Source organism: Bombina bombina, chromosome 2 (assembly GCF_027579735.1).
Source record: "Bombina bombina isolate aBomBom1 chromosome 2, aBomBom1.pri, whole genome shotgun sequence".
NCBI classification, from domain to species: domain Eukaryota; kingdom Metazoa; phylum Chordata; class Amphibia; order Anura; family Bombinatoridae; genus Bombina; species Bombina bombina.
Genome location: NC_069500.1, coordinates 1,106,772,272 through 1,106,796,422, shown reverse-complemented (window position 1 = coordinate 1,106,796,422; position 24,151 = coordinate 1,106,772,272).

Below are 24,151 nucleotides of genomic sequence, written 5' to 3'. Positions count from 1 at the left end.
AATTTTCTATTGTTCTCTCTAAGACCCCAATTCTAAAAAAATCACCGGTCAAGACGTGGTTTTCCTCTCCAGCACTCACAGGGGCAGCACTCATGGAATTCTATAAAAAGTGTCTGTCCCTGCAAGTGGCGAGATGTCTCCCATACAAATGATGAAAGCTCTCTGCTCGGTAAAAGCTACCAATAAAGGGCAAAGTACAGCGGAGGGAACAGGCATGTTTTACAGCAAGAATATTACGCTCAATACAAATCAAATTACGCTGTTTTCAGTGCACTGTACCGTAAATTCACTGTAATTTTCGTATGCGTAGGTTTTCCTTTCAGAATAATTAGTGTTTAGGTGAAAACTCACCACTTTTTAACCTGCAAGAAAAAACAGTAGTGTGAAAATGTTTGTAGAATTACGCTGGGATTTGAGAGAAATATCATATACGGCAATGGAACGCCCATGCTCAACCCATATTGCGAAAAAACAACAGTTAAGCTTTGTATTTTATACTTTTAAGTACAAATTTCTTGCTTTTATTTGCACATCCTGGATACTTAAATTATGATTTATGCTGACACATAAAAGAAAAAATTTGGGTTCAGTGTTCCTTTAAGCATTTGTTGCAACTTTTTTGTAAAATGTTTATCCCTTTACTGAGAAGCAAAAGCATCTGCATCTGATGAATATACTGTAAGTCAGTGATTTTTAACCTTTTTTTTTGCCGTGGCACACTTTTTTACATTAAAAAATCCTGTGGCACACCACCATCCCAAAATTTTAAAAAAATCACACATTGTTGCCTAATACAGCATATATATATATATACACATACACACAAACACACACATACTGTATGTATTGTGCTGTTATGCCATGCCTCCTACAAACTACCCCTGCACTGGGAGTAAAAAACAAGCAAAGTTTAAAAAATATGTTACACTGTTGTCAGTCTGCCGTGGCACACCTGAGGATCTCTCACGGCACACTAGTGTGCCACGGCACACTGGTTGAAAAACACTGCTGTAAGTATTAGATTGTGTTAATCACTTCCCTTGTAAGAGATCATCGCCTGCATTGGTTCTCCTTCACTGTATTTTCAAAGCTGATCTTGCTATGGTGGCACTGTGTGTACCTCTTGGGGAACCAAGCTGAATAATTGTCTGACTTTCACTCCGGTTGCACCAATCACTTTCACCTCAGAAAGTTAATGAACCCAAAAACGTGCAATAGCAAAACACACTGAATAAACCCAAAGGAAAATACTCACAGGGTTTAAAATTAATAAACGTCTTTTATTTCTGAAGACCCAGTGAAACAGCAATGAAGTACAGCTTAATAAAATGTATTTAAAACAAAAGTTAGAAGTTTGTCTGTCAGAAGAACAGTGAGAGATCGTATCCACCTTTGAGCGGTGAGTCCCAGTGTTGGCTCAATACATTGTGCTATTATAGAAAAGAAAAGTGATGCACTGAAATCTCATGTGGGGTGAGAGCTTTACCCAACATTGCACACGGAAAACTCAGGACCTCATTGTATGATATAGACTGGTGTTATCAAAATGGCACTGTTATAAAACACCAAACATAGTAACAAAAATAATACAGTGGCTCATGCACACAGCAAAAACATGAACAATGTCGACCAAGAAATGATGACATTGTGCTGACTGTAGTGGATAGAGAAAAACATTGCAATAGCACTTTGAATTTTGAATGAGCAGTAGATTTTGTATTTTCTGACAGCGATCAGCCAATCACAGACTCATATGCTAAAACTCTTGCACATGCTCAGTAGTAGCTGATGTCTCAAAAAGTGTGCATATAAAAAGATTGTGCACAATTTGATAAGGAAAGCAGATTGGAAATCCTCTTAAAACTGCATGCTCTGAATCATGGAAGATTAATTTTGACTTTAGTGTCTCTGTAAAGTAACTGGAACACTCAGGTATTACTATAAAATAGTACATAGAAAATTAGATAAAATAAGTAAATTAAAAAGTTGTTTAAAATTGTATGCTCTGACTCACTAAAGAAAAATGATGGACTGCACTCTCAAACCTGACTGGGTATACATCCTATGACCCTGCAAAACACACAGCTCTGGGTGCTCACCAGCACTCACAGACAGCTGCACAGCTTTCAAGGGCTCAGGAGGTTAACCCCAGACAAGCCTAGGTACAAAGCCCATAGGGAAAATTACAAAAGAACATTTTTAACACATAGCAATTCTGGCACTCTCTTGCTGAATTAAAAGCAAAATAAAATAGTTAGTTACACTATTTGGCCAAATGCTGTAACTATTGTAGCTTTTTCCATTTTTAGTTTCTAACGGCTAGATTTGGAGTTTTGTCGGTAACGACCCGAAAAACTAACGACGGGTTTTTTCTGGCCGCACCATAAAAATAACTCTGGTATTGAGAGTCCACAGAATGGCTGCGTTAGGCTCCAAAAAAGGAGCGTAGAGCATATTTAAAGCAACTTCAACTCTCGATACCAGAGTTGCTTACGCAAGCGGCCAGCCTCAAAAATGTGCTCGTGCACGATTCCCCCATAGGAAACAATGGAGCTGTTTGAGCAGAAAAAAAACCAAACACCTGCAAAAAAGCCGCGTTCAGCTCCTAACGCAGCCCCATTGTTTGCTATGCGGTAACCCTTCCTACGTCTGCACTTAACACTCTAACATGTACCCCGAGTCTAAACACCCCTAACCTTACACTTATTAACCCCTAATCTGCTGCCCCCGCTATCGCTGACCCCTGCATATTATTATTAACCCCTAATCTGCCTCTCCGTAAACCGCTGCTACTTACATTATCCCTATGTACCCCTAATCTGCTTCCCTAACATCGCCGACCCTTATATTATATTTATTAACCCCTAATCTGCCCCCCACAACGTCGCCTCCACCTGCCTACACTTATTAACCCCTAATCTGCCGAGCGGACCTGAGCGCTACTATAATAAAGTTATTAACCCCTAATCCGCCTCACTAACCCTATAATAAATAGTATTAACCCCTAATCTGCCCTCCCTAACATCGCCGACACCTAACTTCAATTATTAACCCCTAATCTGCCGACTGGAGCTCACCGCTACTCTAATAAATGTATTAACCCCTAAAGCTAAGTCTAACCCTAACAGTAACACCCCCCTAAGTTAAATATAATTTACATCTAACGAAATTAATTAACTCTTATTAAATAAATTATTCCTATTTAAAGATAAATACTTACCTGTAAAATAAATCCTAATATAGCTACAATATAAATTATAATTATATTATAGCTATTTTAGGATTAATATTTATTTTACAGGTAACTTTGTATTTATTTTAACCAGGTACAATAGCTATTAAATAGTTAAGAACTATTTAATAGCTAAAATAGTTAAAATAATTACAAAATTACCTGTAAAATAAATACTAACCTAAGTTACAATTAAACCTAACACTACACTATCAATAAATTAATTAAATAAACTACCTACAATTACCTACCATTAACCTAACACTACACTATCAATAAATTAATTAAATACAATTCCTACAAATAAATACAATTAAATAAACTAGCTAAAGTACAAAAAATAAAAAAGAACTAAGTTACAAAAAATAAAAAAATATTTACAAACATAAGAAAAATATTACAACAATTTTAAACTAATTACACCTACTCTAAGCCCCCTAATAAAATAACAAAGCCCCCCAAAATAAAAAAATGCCCTACCCTATTCTAAATTACTAAAGTTCAAAGCTCTTTAACCTTACCAGCCCTGAACAGGGCCCTTTGCAGGGCATGCCCCAAGAAGTTCAGCTCTTTTGCCTGTAAAAAAAAACATACAATACCCCCCCCACCAACATTACAACCCACCACCCACATACCCCTAATCTAACCCAAACCCCCCTTAAATAAACCTAACACTAAGCCCCTGAAGATCTTACTACCTTATCTTCACCCTGCCAGGTTCACCGATCCGTCCTGAAGAGCTCCTCCGATGTCCTGATCCAAGCCCAAGCGGGGGGCTGAAGAGGTCCATGATCCGGCTGAAGTCTTCATCCAAGCAGGAGCTGAAGAGGTCCATGATCCGGATGAAGTCTTCATCCAAGCGGGAGCTGAAGAGGTAAATGATCCGGATGAAGTCTTCATCCAAGCGGGAGCTGAAGAGGTCCATGATCCGGATGAAGTCTTCTATCAACTGCATCTTCAATCTTCTTTCTTCCGGATCCATCTTGCAGACCTCCGACGCGGAACATCCTCTTCTCCCGACGCCTACTAGCCGAATGACGGTTCCTTTAAGGGACGTCATCCAAGATGGCGTCCCTCGAATTCCGATTGGCTGATAGGATTCTATCAGCCAATCGGAATTAAGGTAGGAATATTCTGATTGGCTGATGGAATCAGCCAATCAGAATCAAGTTCAATCCGATTGGCTGATCCAATCAGCCAATCAGATTGAGCTTGCATTCTATTGGCTGTTCCGATCAGCCAATAGAATGCGAGCTCAATCTGATTGGCTGATTGGATCAGCCAATCGGATTGAACTTGATTCTGATTGGCTGATTCCATCAGCCAATCAGAATATTCCTACCTTAATTCCAATTGGCTGATAGAATCCTATCAGCCAATCGGAATTCGAGGGACGCCATCTTGGATGACGTCCCTTAAAGGAACCGTCATTCATCTAGTAGGCGTCGGGAGAAGAGGATGTTCCACGTCGGAGGTCTGCAAGATGGATCCGGAAGAAAGAAGATTGAAGATGCAGTTGATAGAAGACTTTATCCGGATCATGGACCTCTTCAGCTCCCGCTTGGATGAAGACTTCATCCGGATCATGGACCTCTTCAGCTCCCGCTTGGATGAAGACTTCATCCGGATCATGGACCTCTTCAGCTCCCGCTTGGATGAAGACTTCAGCCGGATCATGGACCTCTTCAGCCCCCCACTTGGGCTTGGATCAGGACATCGGAGGAGCTCTTCAGGACGGATTGGTGAACCTGGCAGGGTGAAGATAAGGTAGTAAGATCTTCAGGGGCTTAGTGTTAGGTTTATTTAAGGGGGGTTTGGGTTAGATTAGGGGTATGTGGGTGGTGGGTTGTAATGTTGGGGGGGGGTATTGTATGGTTTTTTTTACAGGCAAAAGAGCTGAACTTCTTGGGGCATGCCCCGCAAAGGGCCCTGTTCAGGGCTGGTAAGGTTAAAGAGCTTTGAACTTTAGTAATTTAGAATAGGGTAGGGCATTTTTTTATTTTGGGGGCTTTGTTATTTTATTAGGGGGCTTAGAGTAGGTATAATTAGTTTAAAATTGTTGTAATATTTTTCTTATGTTTGTAAATATTTTTTTATTTTTTGTAACTTAGTTCTTTTTTATTTTTTGTACTTTAACTAGTTTATTTAATTGTATTTATTTGTAGGAATTGTATTTAATTAATTTATTGATAGTGTAGTGTTAGGTTAATTGTAGGTAATTGTAGGTAGTTTATTTAATTAATGTATTGATAGTGTAGTGTTAGGTTTAATTGTAACTTAGGTTAGGATTTATTTTACAGGTAATTTTGTAATTATTTTAACTATTTTAGCTATTAAATAGTTCTTAACTATTTAATAGCTATTGTACCTGGTTAAAATAAATACAAAGTTACCTGTAAAATATATATAAATCCTAAAATAGCTATAATATAATTATAATTTATATTGTAGCTATATTAGGATTTATTTTACAGGTAAGTATTTATCTTTAAATAGGAATAATTTATTTAATAAGAGTTAATTAATTTCGTTAGATGTAAATTATATTTAATTTAGGGGGTGTTAGTGTTAGGGTTAGACTTAGCTTTAGGGGTTAATACATTTATTAGAGTAGCGGTGAGCTCCAGTCGGCAGATTAGGGGTTAATAATTGAAGTTAGGTGTCGGCGATGTTAGGGAGGGCAGATTAGGGGTTAACACTATTTATTATAGGGTTAGTGAGGCGGATTAGGGGTTAATAACTTTATTATAGTAGCGCTCAGGTCCGGTCGGCAGATTAGGGGTTAATAAGTGTAGGCAGGTGGAGGCGACGTTGAGGGGGGCAGATTAGGGGTTAATAAATATAATATAGGGGTCGGCGGTGTTAGGGGCAGCAGATTAGGGGTACATAAGGATAACGTAGGTGGCGGCACTTTTCGGTCGGCAGATTAGGGTTAATAAGTGTAGGCAGATGGAGGCGACGTTGAGGGGGGCAGATTAGGGGTTAATAAATATAATACAGGGGTCGGCGGTGTTAGGGGGAGCAGATTAGGGGTACATAAGGATAACGTAGGTGGCGGTCAGCAGATTAGGGGTTAAAAAAATGTATTCGAGTGTCGGCGATGTGGGGGGACCTCGGTTTAGGGGTACATAGGTAGTTTATGGGTGTTAGTGTACTTTAGAGTACAGTAGTTAAGAGCTTTAGAAACCGGCGTTAGCCCAGAAAGCTCTTAACTACTGACTTTTTTCCTGCGGCTGGAGTTTTTTCGTTAGATGCCTAACGCTCACTTCAGAAACGACTCTAAATACCGGAGTTAGAAAAATCCCATTGAAAAGATAGGATACGCAATTGACGTAAGGGGATCTGCGGTATGGAAAAGTCGCGGCTGAAAAGTGAGCGTTAGACCCTATTTTGAGTGACTCCAAATACCGGCGGTAGCCTAAAACCAGCGTTAGGAGCCTCTAACGCTGGTTTTCACGGCTAACGCCAAACTCCAAATCTAGGTCTATGTTTTTTATATATATACAGGGAGTGCAGAATTATTAGGCAAATGAGTATTTTGACCACATCATCCTCTTTATGCATGTTGTCTTACTCCAAGCTGTATAGGCTCGAAAGCCTACTACCAATTAAGCATATTAGGTGATGTACATCTCTGTAATGAGAAGGGGTGTGGTCTAATGACATCAACACCCTATATCAGGTGTGCATAATTATTAGGCAACTTCCTTTCCTTTGGCAAAATGGGTCAAAAGAAGGACTTGACAGGCTCAGAAAAGTCAAAAATAGTGAGATATCTTGCAGAGGGATGCAGCACTCTTAAAATTGCAAAGCTTCTGAAGCGTTATCATCGAACAATCAAGCGTTTCATTCAAAATAGTCAACAGGGTCGCAAGAAGCATGTGGAAAAACCAAGGCACAAAATAACTACCCATGAACTGAGAAAAGTCAAGCGTGCAGCTGCCAAGATGCCACTTGCCACCAGTTTGGCCATATTTCAGAGCTGCAACATCACTGGAGTGCCCAAAAGCACAAGGTGTGCAATACTCAGAGACATGGCCAAGGTAAGAAAGGCTGAAAGACGACCACCACTGAAGACACAAGAGCTGAAACGTCAAGACTGGGCCAAGAAATATCTCAAGACTGATTTTTCTAAGGTTTTATGGACTGATGAAATGAGAGTGAGTCTTGATGGGCCAGATGGATGGGCCTGTGGCTGGATTGGTAAAGGGCAGAGAGCTCCAGTCCGACTCAGACGCCAGCAAGGTGGAGGTGGAGTACTGATTTGGGCTGGTATCATCAAAGATGAGCTTGTGGGGCCTTTTCGGGTTGAGGATGGAGTCAAGCTCAACTCCCAGTCCTACTGCCAGTTTCTGGAAGACACCTTCTTCAAGCAGTGGTACAGGAAGAAGTCTGCATCCTTCAAGAAAAACATGATTTTCATGCAGGACAATGCTCCATCACATGCGTCCAAGTACTCCACAGCGTGGCTGGCAAGAAAGGGTATAAAAGAAGAAAATCTAATGACATGGCCTCCTTGTTCACCTGATCTGAACCCCATTGAGAACCTGTGGTCCATCATCAAATGTGAGATTTACAAGGAGAGAAAACAGTACACCTCTCTGAACAGTGTCTGGGAGGCTGTGGTTGCTGCTGCACGCAATGTTGATGGTGAACAGATCAAAACACTGACAGAATCCATGGATGGCAGGCTTTTGAGTGTCAGAAATGTATATTTGTGAATGTTGAGATGTTATATTGGTTTCACTGGTAAAAATACATAATTGAAATGGGTATATATTTGTTTTTTGTTAAGTTGCCTAATAATTATGCACAGTAATAGTCACCTGCACACACAGATATCCCCCTAAAATAGCTAAAACTAAAAACTACTTCCAAAAATATTCAGCTTTGATATTAATGAGTTTTTTGGGTTCATTGAGAACATGGTTGTTGTTCAATAATAAAATTAATCCTCAAAAATACAACTTGCCTAATAATTCTGCACTCCCTGTGTATATATATATATATATATATATATATATATATATATATATATATATATATATATATATATATATACAGTATCTCACAAAAGTGAGTACACCCCTCACATTTTTGTAAATATTTTATTATATCTTTTCATGTGACAACACTGAAGAAATGACACTTTGCTACAATGTAAAGTAGTGAGTGTACAGCCTGTATAGCAGTGTACATTTGCTGTACCCTCAAAATAACTCAAGACACAGCCATTACAGTCTAAACCGTTGGCAACACAAGTGAGTACACTGCAAAGTGGACCCAAAGTGTCAATATTTTGTGTGGCCACCATTATTTTCTAGCACTGCCTTAACCCTCTTGGGCATAGAGTTCACCAGAGCTTCCCAGGTTGCCACTGGAGTCCTCTTCCACTCCTCCATGACGACATCACGGAGCTGGTGAATGTTATATATATATATGTGTGTGTGTGTGTATAGCTTTCTTTACATTATTTTATAGACTCACTATCAAATATTTGTTGATAAGCATCTTCCATAAAAATATATAATATATATAACATAATTAAATGCATATGCCAGGCTAGTTATTTTTTAGAGAACGAGTTTTTTCCAAAATTAGCTAAGATATTAATGAATTATTGATTTGTATATAAACTAAATAAATTATTTGAAGGTGTCCTTTTGGTCATACCTTCTGTTTGTAGCACAATCTTCTCCTACTTTTGAATTTGTGACAGCAGAGCAGTTTTCCCTTATAGGATCAGTAAGAAATCTTGTTTTATTGCGTCTAAAAGAGGTTTTGTTTTTTTGAAAAACAATTACTTACACAACTTACTTAAAGGGACTGTAAAGTCAAAATTAAATTTAAATGGATTGAGTACATAATTTTAATCCATATTCCAATTTTCTATAAAATTATCAATGTTGCTTAGTTCTCTTTGTATTCTTTGTTAAAGAGTAGTCCTAAGTGAGCTTTGCAGCATGCAATGGTTTCTAGCTATCTGGCAGCAGCGGTTGCAACATTGTTTATAGCAATGTTATTCCTAGTTACAAACACTGCTGCCATAGACTGCAATAGGCATGTGCACACCCCTAAGCTCTTATCAGTCTTATTCTAAACAAAGGATATCAAGAGAACAGAACAAATGTGATAATAGAAATAAATCGGAAAGTTGTTTATAATTCCATGCTCTATCTGAACCACTTAAGTTTAATTTTGACTTTACTGTCCCTTTTAACAACTTTAATGTCTTAGCGCCATTACTTTATCTAGTGATATAGCTGTTGTTTTGATCAGCCAGTAAGCAATTTATTCTTGAGTATTAGATTATTATTTATCTTATGCTAATTTAAAAAAAAAAAAAAAAAAAACAGCTATAATTTAAGAATTTTATTGTCTCTATTTCATATGAATGATAGATAATATTTAGGTACAGTTTCACCACAAGAAAAGGTACTATCATAAGAAATGTAACATTTTATGCATACATTGTTTTGAAAATAAAATCATTGCATCCATGTACTGATACTGCTAAAGTGCTGGCCAGAAAATCTTTATATCACATTCTTTTATTTATAAATGACTAGAATTTCGAGGAAAGTTTTGCCTTTATATTTTTTTCCTTAAAGGGACAGTTTGCTCATTTTAGTGTGCGAGATAAAGTTATGCCAATTTGACTTGCTTAAAACAATTAAAAGACTTCACAGTCTTCAGATTCTTAACATGCCTTTTTTGGCAGGTGAGATCATTATAAATTGATGTATGCACAACATATGTTTAAAGAATAAACAGGCTACATAATGGAATGAAGCAAACATTACAGTAGGATATACTTTTTTTTACCTAAATGACAGAAGGCATTGCCTGATCCTGTCAGTCATGCACTTTCCCATGTTTCAGGGCACATTCAGCTTGGGTGGGCTTGCCAAAGTGCTCCTCCCAGCCCATGACACATGTCAATTGTATACGATTTTGTAAGAGTCCTTTGTGTTGCCACAATTCAGGTTGACATGGAAACCTCAGGTACTGAGCATTTTCAGATCCTGGGAAACTGATGTCTGTCACAATAATAGAATAAATTAATACAATTTTAAAATAGAAATGAGAAAATGTCGATCAGGAAAGACTGGCGTGCATACAGTAACTGTGCAATATTATAATCCTTTTGAACATTTTTTAATATGTTCTGAACATACATCATTAATAAGTGACAAGAAGATCCTAGAACTGATTTATTGTGTTCCAAAATATTTTCACCAGTTAACATTCCTTGTTGATGCCAGAATTTCTTTATACATAAATTATATTTGTTTAGCATTTGCTGACAGGCTATTTGTTGCCACACATCCCCATATTACATAAATAATAAAATAAACAATAAAAACACTAATATGTTATGCTCAGTTTCAAACTGATTTTTATTATTGATATTCTATGAAACTTTTATACTATCAATGATAACATTTGGGATTTCAAAGATAAGCAAGTAATTAATTTTCTTTGATGCAACTACATTAACCCTTGAAATTCAGTATCAGTTTAAGTTTCAAGTTTCAGTTCATCACCACATTAGATTGATATTAAAGATTGGAATTTTCTTTGATGCAACTAAACATTAAAAAAGACTAAGGGCTAAATTACAAGTAGAGAATAGTTGCGATAAGTAATAACGCGGCCGCGCTAACTAGCGCACATATTACAAGTTTAAAGTAAATGGTTGTGCTTGAGAGCAAGCTGAAACTGCGCTAGAAGAGTTAGAGCAACTTGATTTAGAAGCGTTAAAAGGGATATGGTAAATGACAAGTTGTTTGACTGGAATATATATATATATATATATATATATGTCTAAATGTGTGTATGTGTGAATATATACATGCCTATATATGTGTATTCATTATTATTTTTTTATATGTATAAGTATAAATATGCTATATACACATAAATACACTTATATATTATTATTATTATTATTATTATTATTATCAGGTATTTGTAGAGCGCCAACAGATTCCGCAGCGCACATGTAAACACTTTTGAGCCCTTTACAGTCAAATACCTTGAAATATGCAATATCATGTTTAATCAATTTTAATGTTTTACTGTGTTTAGAATAGAAATACTTTATTAAATTCCTATCGGCTAGATTTAGAGTTTTGTCGGTAAGGACCCGCGTAGCTAACGCCGGCTTTTTTCTGGCCGCACCATAAAAATAACTCTGGTATTGAGAGTCCACATAAAGGCTGCGTTAGGCTCCAAAAAAGGAGCGTAGAGCATTTTTAACGCAACTTCAACTCTCGATACCAGAGTTGCTTACGGACGCGGCCAGCCTCAAAAACGTGCTCGTGCACGATTGCCCCACAGGAAACAATGGGGCTGTTTGAGCTGAAAAAAAACCTAACACCTGCAAAAAAGCAGCGTTCAGCTCTTAACGCAGCCCCATTGTTTGCTATGCGGAAACACTTCCTACGTCTGCACCTAACACTCTAACATGTACCCCGAGTCTAAACACCCCTAACCTTACACTTATTAACCCCTATTCTGCCGCCCCCGCTATCGCTGACCCCTGCATATTTTTTTTAACCCCTAATCTGCCGCTATTTAATAGTTACCTAGTTAAAATAATTACAACATTACCTGTAAAATAAATCCTAACCTAAGTTACAATTAAACCTAACACTATACTATCATTAAATTAATTAAATAAAATAACTACAATTACCTACAATTAAACCTAACACTACACTATCAATAAATTAATTAAATACAATATCTACAAATAACTACAATGAAATAAACTAACTAAAGTACAAAAAATAAAAAAGAACTAAGTTACAAAAAATAAAAAAATATCTACAAACATAAGAAAAATATTACAACAATTTTAAACTAATTACACCTACTCTAAGCCCCCTAATAAAATAACAAAGACCCCCAAAATAAAAAATGCCCTACCCTATTCTAAATTAATAAAGTTCAAAGCTCTTTTACCTTACCAGCCCTGAACAGGGCCCTTTGCGGGGCATGCCCCAAGAAGTTCAGCTCTTTTGCCTGTAAAAAAAAACATACAATACCCCCCCCCCAACATTACAACCCACCACCCACACACCCCTAATCTAACCCAAACCCCCCTTAAATAAACCTAACACTAAGCCCCTGAAGATCATCCTACCTTGTCTTCACCTCACCAGGTATCACCGATCCGTCCTGGCTCCAAAATCTTCATCCAACCCAAGCGGGGGCTGGCGATCCATCATCCGGTGGCTGAAGAGGTCCAAAAGAGGCTCCAAAGTCTTCATCCTATCCGGGAAGAAGAGGCGATCCAGACCGGCAACCATCTTGATCCAAGCGGCATCTTCTATCTTCATCCGATGACGACCGGCTCCATCCTGAAGACCTCCACCGCGGAACCATCTTCTTCCGGCGACGTCCAACTGAAGAATGACGGTTCCTTTAAGGGACGTCATCCAAGATGGCGTCCCTCGATTTCCGATTGGCTGATAGGATTCTATCAGCCAATCAGAATTAAGGTAGGAATATTCTGATTGGCTGATGGAATCAGCCAATCAGAATCAAGTTCAATCCGAATGGCTGATCCAATCAGCCAATCAGATTGAGCTTGCATTCTATTGGCTGATCGGAACAGGTTTAATTGTAGGTAATTATAGGTATTTTATTTAATTAATTTAATGATAGTATAGTGTTAGGTTTAATTGTAACAGGTTAGGATTTATTTTACAGGTAATTTTGTAATTATTTTAACTAGGTAGCTATTAAATAGTTCTTAACTATTTAATAGCTATTGTACATGGTTAAAATAATTACAAAGTTGCCTGTAAAATAAATATTAATCCTAAAATAGCTACAATGTAATTATAATTTATATTGTAGCTATATTAGGATTTATTTTACAGGTAATTATTTATCTTTAGATAGGAATAATTTATTTAATAAGAGTTAATTTATTTCGTTAGATTAAAATTATATTTAATTTAGGGGGGTGTTAGTGTTAGGGTTAGACTTAGCTTTAGGGGTTAATACATTTATTAGAATAGCGGTGAGCTCCGGTCGGCAGATTAGGGGTTAATAATTGAAGTTAGGTGTCGGCGATGTTAGGGAGGGCAGATTAGGGGTTAATACTATTTATTATAGGGTTAGTGAGGCGGATTAGGGGTTAATAACTTTATTATAGTAGCGGTGCGGTCCGCTCGGCAGATTAGGGGTTAATAAGTGTAGGCAGGTGGAGGCGACGTTGTGGGGGGCAGATTAGGGGTTAATAAATATAATACAGGGGTCGGCGGTGTTAGGGGCAGCAGATTAGGGGTACATAGCTATAATGTAGGTGGCGGCGCTTTGCGGTCGGCAGATTAGGGGTTAATTATTGTAGGTAGCTGGCGGCGACGTTGTGGGGGGCAGATTAGGGGTTAATAAATATAATACAGGGGTCGGCGGTGTTAGGGGCAGCAGATTAGGGGTACATAAGTATAACGTAGGTGGCGGTCGGCAGATTAGGGGTTAAAAAAATTTAATCGAGTGGCGGCGATGTGGGGGGACCTCGGTTTAGGGGTACATAGGTAGTTTATGGGTGTTAGTGTACTTTAGAGCACAGTAGTTAAGAGCTTTATAAACCGGCGTTAGCCCAGAAAGCTCTTAACTACTGACTTTTTTCTGCGGCTGGAGTTTTGTCGTTAGATTTCTAACGCTCACTTCAGACACAACTCTAAATACCGGAGTTAGAAAAATCCCATTGAAAAGATAGGATACGCAATTTACGTAAGGGGATCTGCGGTATTGAAAAGTCGCGGCTGAAAAGTGAGCGTTAGACCCTTTTTTGAGTGACTCCAAATACCGGAGTTAGCCTAAAACCAGCGTTAGGAGCCTCTAACGCTGGTTTTCACGGCTACCGCCAAACTCCAAATCTAGGCCTATGTTTTTTACTTAGAATTTTTTTTCTTTTAATATATATATATATATATAGAGAGAGAGAGAGAGAGAGAGAGAGAGAGGGAGAGAGAGAGAGAGAGAGAGAGAGAGAGAGAGAGAGAGAGTGGGAGTGCACCGTTAGTGGGAGTGCACCGTTAGTGGGAGTGCACCTATCTCTACAATATATATATATGTTATATGAATGTAAATTATTCATAACCCACATTGGGCTTAGTGCAGTTGGTCTATCGCAGTGTCAGGTTAGCATGCAAGCAAAAACTGTTTTTTTTCAGCGCCATGAAGTCTATGTGGAGAAGAGGTTAGCACAGTTGTTTATTCAAAGTCTTGAATTTAATGTGCAAGGTTTGCACTAACTTTTTACTTTCAACTTGTAATACGCACGCTAACACGTCCATGCTAGCCTTTAACTTTGAGCACAGTTAGCGCAAGCGAAAACATTTTTTAGCTTGCAACTTGTAATCTGGCCCTAAGTAAAATATAGTATATTGTATTTATGAGTAACATATTAACAAAAGTAATTAAAAAAACAAAAGACTTTATTTGTTTGCTTGTTTGTTTTTTTATATTACAGGATATTCCAATCCTTCATTTCTATGTACCTGTAAGTGAGGTTCTAGACGTCATTTCTTTCATGTAATTGGCAAGAGTCCATGAGCTAGTGATGTATGGGATATACAATCCTACCAGGAGGGGCAAAGTTGCCCAAACCTCAAAATGCCTATAAATACACCCCTCACCACACCCACAAATCAGTTTTACAAACTTTGCCTCCTATGGAGGTGGTGAAGTAAGTTTGTGCTAAGATTTCTACGTTGATATGCGCTTCTCAGCATTGTTGAAGCCCGATTCCTCTCATAGTACAGCGAATGTCAGAGGGACGTGAAGGGAGTATCACTTATTGAATACAATGATTTCCCTAACGGGGGTCTATTTCATGGGTTCTCTGTTATCGGTCATAGAGATTCATCTCCTACCTCCCTTTTCAGATCGATGATATACTCTCAATATACCATTACCTCTACTGATAACTGTTTTAGTACTGGTTTGGCTATCTGCTATATGTGGATGGGTGTCTTTTGGTAAGTATGTTTTCATTTACTTAAGACACTCTCAGCTATGGTTTGGCACTTTATGCAAATTATATAAAGTTCTAAATATATGTATTGTACTTATATTTGCCATGAGTCAGGTTCATGTATTTCCTTCTGCAGACTGTCAGTTTCATATTTGGGAATATAAACACTTTAAGAAATTTATTTCTTACCTGGGGTTTAGTCTTTTTTAATTTGACTACTTTTTGCATTTGCTGGTATTAGGCCCGCGGGTACGTCAAATGTTAGACTTTATTGCGTCATTTTTGGCGCAAACTTTTTTGGCGCGGCATACGTGACGTCGGGACCTTTCACACGGCGGCGTCATTAGTGACGCAAGTGTGTCATTTCCGGTCAATTTTTCTTCATTATTTCAATACCCCATTGTTGTTTGCCTCCTGCTTTCTTTTCTATCAAGAGGCCTATGCTTTTGCATTTTTTCCCATTCCTGAAACTGTCATTTAAGGAAATAGATAATTTTGCTTTATATGTTGTTTTTTCTCTTACATTGAGCAAGATGTCCCAATCTGATCCTGCGTCTGAAGTTTCTGCTGGAACATTGCTGCCTGACATGGGTTCTACAAAAGCTAAGTGCATTTGTTGTAAAATTGTAGAAATTATTCCACCGAATGTCATTTGTAATAGTTGTCATGATAAACTTTTACATGCAGATAGTGTTTCTATCAGTAATAGTACATTGCCAGTTGCAGTTCCTTCAACTTCTAATGTGCATGATATACCTGTAAATTTTAAAGAATTTGTTTCTGATTCTATTATGAAGGCTTTGTCTGCATTTCCATCTTCTAATAAACGTAAAAGGTCTTTTAAAACTTCTCATTTAGCTGATGAAATTTCAAATGACCAACAACATAATAATTCATCCTCTTCTGATGAGGATCTATCTGAAATAGAAGATCCTTCCTCAGATATTGACACTGACAAATCTACTTATTTATTTAAAATAGAGTATATGTGTTCTTTATTAAAATAAGTGTTAATTACTTTGGATATTGAGGTAACCAGTCCTATTGATGTTCAGTCTAATAAACATTTAAATACTGTTTTTAAACCTCCTGTGGTTTCCCCAGGTGTTTTTCCCATTCCTGAGGCTATTTCTGATATGATTTCTAGGGAATGGAATAAGCCAGGTACTTCCTTTATTCCTTCTCCAAGGTTTAAGAGATTGTATCCTTTACCAGCAAAATCTATAGAGTTTTGGGAAAAGGTCCCCAAAGTTGATGGGGCTATTTATATTCTTGCTAAACGTACCACTATTCCTATGGAAGATAGCACTTCCTTTAGGGATCCTTTAGATAGGAAACGTGAATCTTATCTAAGGAAGGCCTATTTATATTCAGGTCATCTTCTCAGACCTGCTATTTCTTTGGGTGATGTTGCGGCTGCATCAACTTTCTGGTTGGAAAATTTAGCGCAACATGAATTGGATTTTGACATATCTAGCATTGTTCGCTTACTGCAACATGCTAATCATTTTATTTGTGATGCAATTTTTGATATAATCAAAATTGATGTTAGATCCATGTCTTTAGCTGTATTAGCTAGAAGAGCTTTATGGCTTGAATCTTGGAATGCTGATATGACATCTAAATCTAGATTACTATCTCTTTCTTTCCAAGGTAATAATTTATTTGGTTCTCAGTTGGATTCTATTATTTCAACTATCACTGGAGGAAAAGGAGTTTTTTTGCCTCAGGATAAAAAACCTAAGGGTAAATCTAAGGCTTCTCACCGTTTTCGTTCCTTTCATCAGAATAAGGAACAAAAACTCAATCCTCCTCCCAAGGAATCTGCTTCCAGTTGGAAGCCTTCCTCAAATTGGAATAAATCCAAGCCATTTAGGAAACCAAAGTCTGCCCCTAAGTCCGCATGAAGGTGCGGCCCTCATTCCAGCTCAGCTGGTAGGGGGCAGTTTAAGATTTTTCAAGGATTGTTGGGTAAAATATGTCCAAAATTATTGGATTCAGAGCATTGTCTCTCAAGGGTATTGAATAGGATTCAAAGTAAGACCTCCTGTGAGAAGATTTTTTCTCTCACGCATCCCTGTAAATCCAGTAAAAGCTCAGGCTTTTCTGAAGTGTGTTTCAGACCTGGAGTCTTCAGGGGTAATCATGCCAGTTCCTCTTCAGGAACAAGGTTTGGGGTTTTATTCAAACCTATTCATTGTACCAAAGAAAGAAAATTTGTTCAGACCAGTTCTGGATCTGAAAATTTTGAATCGTTATGTAAGACTATAAGGACTATTCTGCCTTTTGTTTAGCAAGGACATTATATGTCCACAATAGACTTGCAGGATGCATACCTTCATATTCCGATTCATCCAGAACACTTTCAGTTTCTGAGATTCTCTTTTCTAGACAAGAACTACCAATTTGTTGCTCTTCCATTTGGCCTAGCAACAGCTCCAAGAATCTTTTCAAAGGTTCTGGGTGCCCTACTATCTGTAATCAGAGAACAGGGTATTGCAGTGTTTCCTTATTTGGACGATATCTTGGTACTAGCTCAGTCTTTACATACTGCAGACTCTCACACAAATCAACTAGTGTTGTTTCTTCGGAAACATGGTTGGAGGATCAATTTACCAAAAAGTTTCTTGATTCCTCAGACAAGGGTCACCTTTTTAGGCTTCCAGATAGATTCAGTGTCCATGACTCTGTCTCTAACAGACAAGAGATGTTTAAAATTGGTTGCAGCCTGCTGGCACCTTCAGTCTCAGTCATTCCTTTCAGTGGCTATGTGCATGGAAGTTTTAGGTCTCATGACTGCAGCATCGGACGCAATCCTCTTTACTTGTTTTCACATGAGACCTCTACAGCTTTGTATGCTGAATCAATGGTGCAGGGATTATACAAAGATATCACATTTAATATCCTTGAATCCCAATGTACGACACTCTCTGACATGGTGGATAGATCACCATCGTTTGGTTCAAGGGGCTTCTTTTGTATGCCCAACCTGGACTGTGATCACAACAGATGCGAGTCTTTCAGGTTTGGGAGCTGTTTGGGGATCTCTGACAGCACAAGGGGTTTGGAAATCTCAAGAGACGAGATTACCAATAAATATTTTAGAACTCCGTGCAATTCTCAGGGCTCTTCAGTTCTGGCCTCTACTAAAGAGAGAACTGTTCATTTGTTTTCAGACAGACAATATTACAACTGTGGCTTATGTCAATCATCAGGGTGGGACTCACAGTCCCCAAGCTATGAAAGAAGTATCTCGGATACTTGCCTGGGCGGAATCCAGCTCCTGTCTAATATCTGCGGTGCATATCCCAGGCGTAGACAATTGGGAGGCGGATTATCTCAGCCACCAGACTTTACATCCAGGGGAGTGGTCTCTCCATCCAGATGTGTTTTCTCAGATTGTTCAGATGTGGGGGCTTCCAGAGATAGATTCATGGCCTCTCATCTAAACAAGAAACTTCCCAGATACCTGTCCAGGTCCAGGGATGTTCAGGCAGAAGCAGTGGATGCGCTGACACTTCCTTGGTGTTATCAACCTGCTTACATCTTTCCACCTCTAGTTCTCCTTCCAAGAGTGATCTCCAAAATCATCATGGAACAGTCTTTTGTGTTGCTGGTGGCTCCAGCATGGCCACACAGGTTTTGGTATGCGGATCTGGTTCGGATATCCAGTTGCCCGCCTTGGCCACTTCCGTTACGGCCGGACCTACTATCTCAAGGTCCGTTTTTCCATCAGGGTCTCAAATCATTAAATTTGAAGGTATGGAAATTGAACGCTTAGTTCTAAGTCATAGAGGTTTCTCTGACTCAGTGATTAATACTATGTTACAAGCTCGTAAATCTGTTTCTAGAAAGATTTATTATAGAGTTTGGAAGACTTACATTTCATGGTGTTCTTCTCATAAATTCTCATGGCATTCTTTTAGAATTCTTAGAATTTTACAGTTTCTTCAGGATGGTTTGGATAAGGGTTTGTCTGCAAGTTCCTTGAAAGGACAAATCTCCGCTCTGTTTTATTTCACATAAAGATTGCTATTCTTCCTGATATTCACTGTTTTGTACAGGCTTTAGTTCGTATTAAGCCTGTCATTAAATCAATTTCTCCTCCTTGGAGTCTTAATTTGGTTCTGAAGGCTTTACAGGCTCCTCCATTTGAGCCTATGCATTCTTTGGACATTAAACTACTTTCCTGGAAAGTGTTGTTCCTTTTGGCTATTTCTTCTGCTAGAAGAGTTTCTGAGCTATCTGCTCTTTCTTGTGAGTCTTCTTTTCTGATTTTTCATCAGGATAAGGCAGTTTTGCGGACTTCTTTTCAATTTTTACCTAAGGTTGTGAATTCTAACAACATTAGTAGAGAAATTGTTGTTCCTTCCTTGTGTCCTAATCCTAAGAATTCTTTGGAGATATCCTTACATTCTTTGGATGTGGTAAGAGCTTTGAAATATTATGTGGAAGCTACTAAAAATTTCAGGAAGACTTCCAGTTTATTTGTTTTATTTTCTGGTCCTAGGAAAGGTCAGAAAGCTTCTGCTATTTCCTTGGCTTGTTGGTTGAAACTTTTGATTCATCAAGCTTATTTGGAGTTGGGTCAGGACCCGCCTCAGAGAATTACAGCTCATTCTACTAGATCAGTCTCCACTTCGTGGGCTTTTAAGAATGAAGCTTCAGTTGATCAGATTTGCAAAGCAGCAACTTGGTCCTCTTTGCATACATTTACTAAATTCTACCATTTTGATGTATTTGCTTCTTCGGAAGCAGTTTTTGGTAGAAAAGTTCTTCAGGCAGCTGTTTCAGTTTGATTCTTCTGCTTTTGATTTAAGTTTTTTTCTTTCAAAAGTGAAAATAACTTATTTTTTGGGTTGTGGACTATTTTATCAGCGGATATGGCTGTTTTTATTTTATTCCCTCCCTCTCTAGTGACTCTTGAGTGGAAGACTCCACATCTTGGGTATTGATATCCCATATGTCACTAGCTCATGGACTCTTGCCAATTACATGAAAGAAAATATAATTTATGTAAGAACTTACCTGATAAATTAATTTCTTTCATATTGGCAAGAGTCCATGAGGCCCACCCTTTTTATGGTGGTTATGATTTTTTGTATAAAGCACAATTATTTCCAAATTTCCTTTGTTGATGCTTTCTACTCCTTCTTTATCACCCCACTGCTTGGCTATTTGTTAAACTGAATTGTGGGTGTGGTGAGGGGTGTATTTATAGGCATTTTGAGGTTTGGGAAACTTTGCCCCTCCTGGTAGGATTGTATATCCCATATGTCACTAGCTCATGGACTCTTGCCAATATGAAAGAAATGAATTTATCAGGTAAGTTCTTACATAAATTATGTTTTTCTGCTACCTATTCCAATCCTTTCTTTTAACTCCCCATTTTCCCTCTGTTTCCTTTCTCCTTCTTCTCCATATAACACTGGACATGTTACAAAATGTTATTTTTCAAACTGAGGGCAGCTGTTACCTTTGAAGTTTAAAGGTGCTCCAGTTATGACTGAGGTTCCACGGGTTCTTTAGAACTGTCACTTGTAGCAGGCTATAAAATGTGCAGCTATAGCTGCATTAAAGCACAATTAACCACTTTATGACCACCGACATATCCTGTACGTCGGCAATCATTAACATACAAAACAAACAAATGAAGAGATAATACCAAAATTATTTTAAATGATACAAAGTGCTAGCTACCTGGTAAATAGAATTGTACACTAGATATGAAAGAGAAAGAAAGAACTGCACCAAAATAAGATGCAGTTCAAAGACCAGGATATAAAGCAAAACACAATATAAAAATGAGATACTATAGTAAATCAAAAAATATGTGCAATTTATTAATAACACATTTCTTTGTAATAAACATCAAACAATAAATAATTGCTTTTGTAAATTTCAATTGAGAAGTTCAGCAGCAAAAAACACGTACCAACATCCCCACATATACACACAATGGACAAACAGACAATTCACATGGGTCCACTTGCAACACAGAACTTGACCTAAGCCGGCAAATAAAAGTTCATAGCAGGAGACTTTATCATGAAGATGGAAAATTACATGACAGCAAACCAATGCAGTAAATGGATGACTGATGCTGATGACAAGAGTAATCAATATGAACTGTTCATTATTGTGGAAAATGGATGAAAAGATGGATAAGATGAATTAAATGGTTAGTGATGAAGATGACCACACACCCAGTGACTTAGGTGAAGTTGCAGGTGTAGAGTACAAAAACAAAACAGCAACCAGTATATCAATAGCATATAGGTGGAGAAGTGTGGCGGACGTATTACAAATAAAAGTTCAAGTGAAAGTTCCAGTTGGGGGCGAGTATATAGTAACAAGATAGAGCACATAGAAGGCACAACACAATACTCAAAGCCCCTGATGCTGATCACTCATGCGATCCTCCAGATTATACTTACAACCGCACCACACAAACAACCACCAAATCTCTGACCGGCAGAGGTCACAAGTCACTAGTACTGGGCTATACTGTTCTGCATACAAATAATAGGGGTATCCCACGGCAAAACACGCTGCTCACCGACGTGTCCTATTGTGCATTTCACTCCCGATCTGCAGCAGGGAGCTTCTTCCGGGTTGTGACGTTTCACGTCATAGCGTCTCTTTTTATTGGTAGACAAACTGTAATCCAATGCGTACATCACTATGCCATAAAGCGGCCACCTTGTAATTTCACAGATCACAAATCTTAAAAGGGAATCGCCATAGATGTAATAATAAGGCATAGCATTAGGATAACATAATGAACTACTACCAATCCATGCAAAACAGACAAACATAAACACAAGGACAGATACTTATAACCAAAGAATAAAGTAAATAAAAAAAAAAAAAAAAAAAAACTTATATTATGCAAATTCATAAACAGTAATTAACCATACTAATAAACAAATTTGATTTCAACATTGCGTGCAGTGACTAGTTGATACGCTAGATAATAATAAGTGAAAAGATAAATATAGATTACACATATACCAAATACTATTTTAAATAATCAATTAGTTCATTTTGATCAAATTATATTAGGTTTGTACCCCCACTTCATAGTCGTGTGTGGGGAACTGGGCCGGCCACACAGGGTGGCACCAAGTATCTGAGAGCAAGGAGGAAGTCAAAGCTGGTGCATAGACCACATCAATATGTTTACTCAAATGAAGAACGAATTTATTAGTACATAAACCAAATTGATCTATTTTTTAGGGAGAAAAGATACAAACTCCAGTTTTTCGTTTAGTCCGATAGGGAAAAGGGTTTTAAGATGGTAAATCCACCGTGCCTCCTTTTGGAGGAGGATGGTGTCAATATCCCCTCCTCTTCTATGTGGGTTCACCTTTTCAATTCCTATAAACTCCAAACCATCCAGTTTGGAGTCATGGTATCTAGCGAAATGTCTTGCAATTGGGCTATCTACATCTACATTTTTAATATCATCGCGATGTTCATAAATTCTTGTTCTGAATTCCCTATACAGGGAGTGCAGAATTATTAGGCAAGTTGTATTTTTGAGGATTAATTTTATTATTGAACAACAACCATGTTCTCAATGAACCCAAAAAACTCATTAATATCAAAGCTGAATAGTTTTGGAAGTAGTTTTTAGTTTGGTTTTAGTTATAGCTATTTTAGGGGGATATCTGTGTGTGCAGGTGACTATTACTGTGCATAATTATTAGGCAACTTAACAAAAAACAAATATATACCCATTTCAATTATTTATGTTTACCAGTGAAACCAATATAACATCTCAACATTCACAAATATAAATTTCTGACATTCAAAAACAAAACAAAAACAAATCAGTGACCAATATAGCCACCTTTCTTTGCAAGGACACTCAAAAGCCTGCCATCCATGGATTCTGTCAGTGTTTTGATCTGTTCACCATCAACATTGCATGCAGCAGCAACCACAGCCTCCCAGACACTGTTCAGAGAGGTGTACTGTTTTCCCTCCTTGTAAATCTCACATTTGATGATGGATCACAGGTTCTCAATGCGGTTCAGATCAAGTGAACAAGGAGGCCATGTCATTAGATTTTCTTCTTTTATACCCTTTCTTGCCAGCCACGCTGTGGAGTACTTGGACGCGTGTGATGGAGCATTGTCCTGCATGAAAATCATGTTTTTTCTTGAAGGATGCAGACTTCTTCCTGTACCACTGCTTGAAGAAGGTGTCTTCCAGAAACTGGCAGTAGGACTGAGAGTTGAGCTTGACTCCATCCTCAACCCGAAAAGGCCCCACAAGCTCATATTTGATGATACCAGCCCAAACCAGTACTCCACCTCCACCTTGCTGGTGTCTGAGTCGGACTGGAGCTCTCTGCCCTTTACCAATCCAGCCACGGGCCCATCCATCTGGCCCATCAAGACTCACTCTCATTTCATCAGTCCATAAAACCTTAGAAAAATCAGTCTTGAGATATTTCTTCGCCCAGTCTTGACGTTTCAGCTTGTGTGTCTTGTTCAGTGGTGGTCGTCTTTCAGCCTTTCTTACCTTTGCCATGTCTCTGAGTATTGCACACCTTGTGCTTTTGGGCACTCCAGTGATGTTGCAGCTCTGAAATATGGCCAAACTGGTGGCAAGTGGCATCTTGGCAGCTGCACGCTTGACTTTTCTCAGTTCATGGGCAGTTATTTTGCGCTTTGGTTTTTCCACACGCTTCTTGCGACCCTGTTGACTATTTTGAATGAAACGCTTGATTGTTCGATGATCACGCTTCAGAAGCTTTGCAATTTTAAGAGTGCTGCATCCCTCTGCAAGATATCTCACTATTTTTTACTTTTCTGAGCCTGTCAAGTCCTTGTTTTGACCCATTTTGCCAAAGGAAAGGAAGTTGCCTAATAATTATGCACACCTGATATAGGGTGTTGATGTCATTAGAC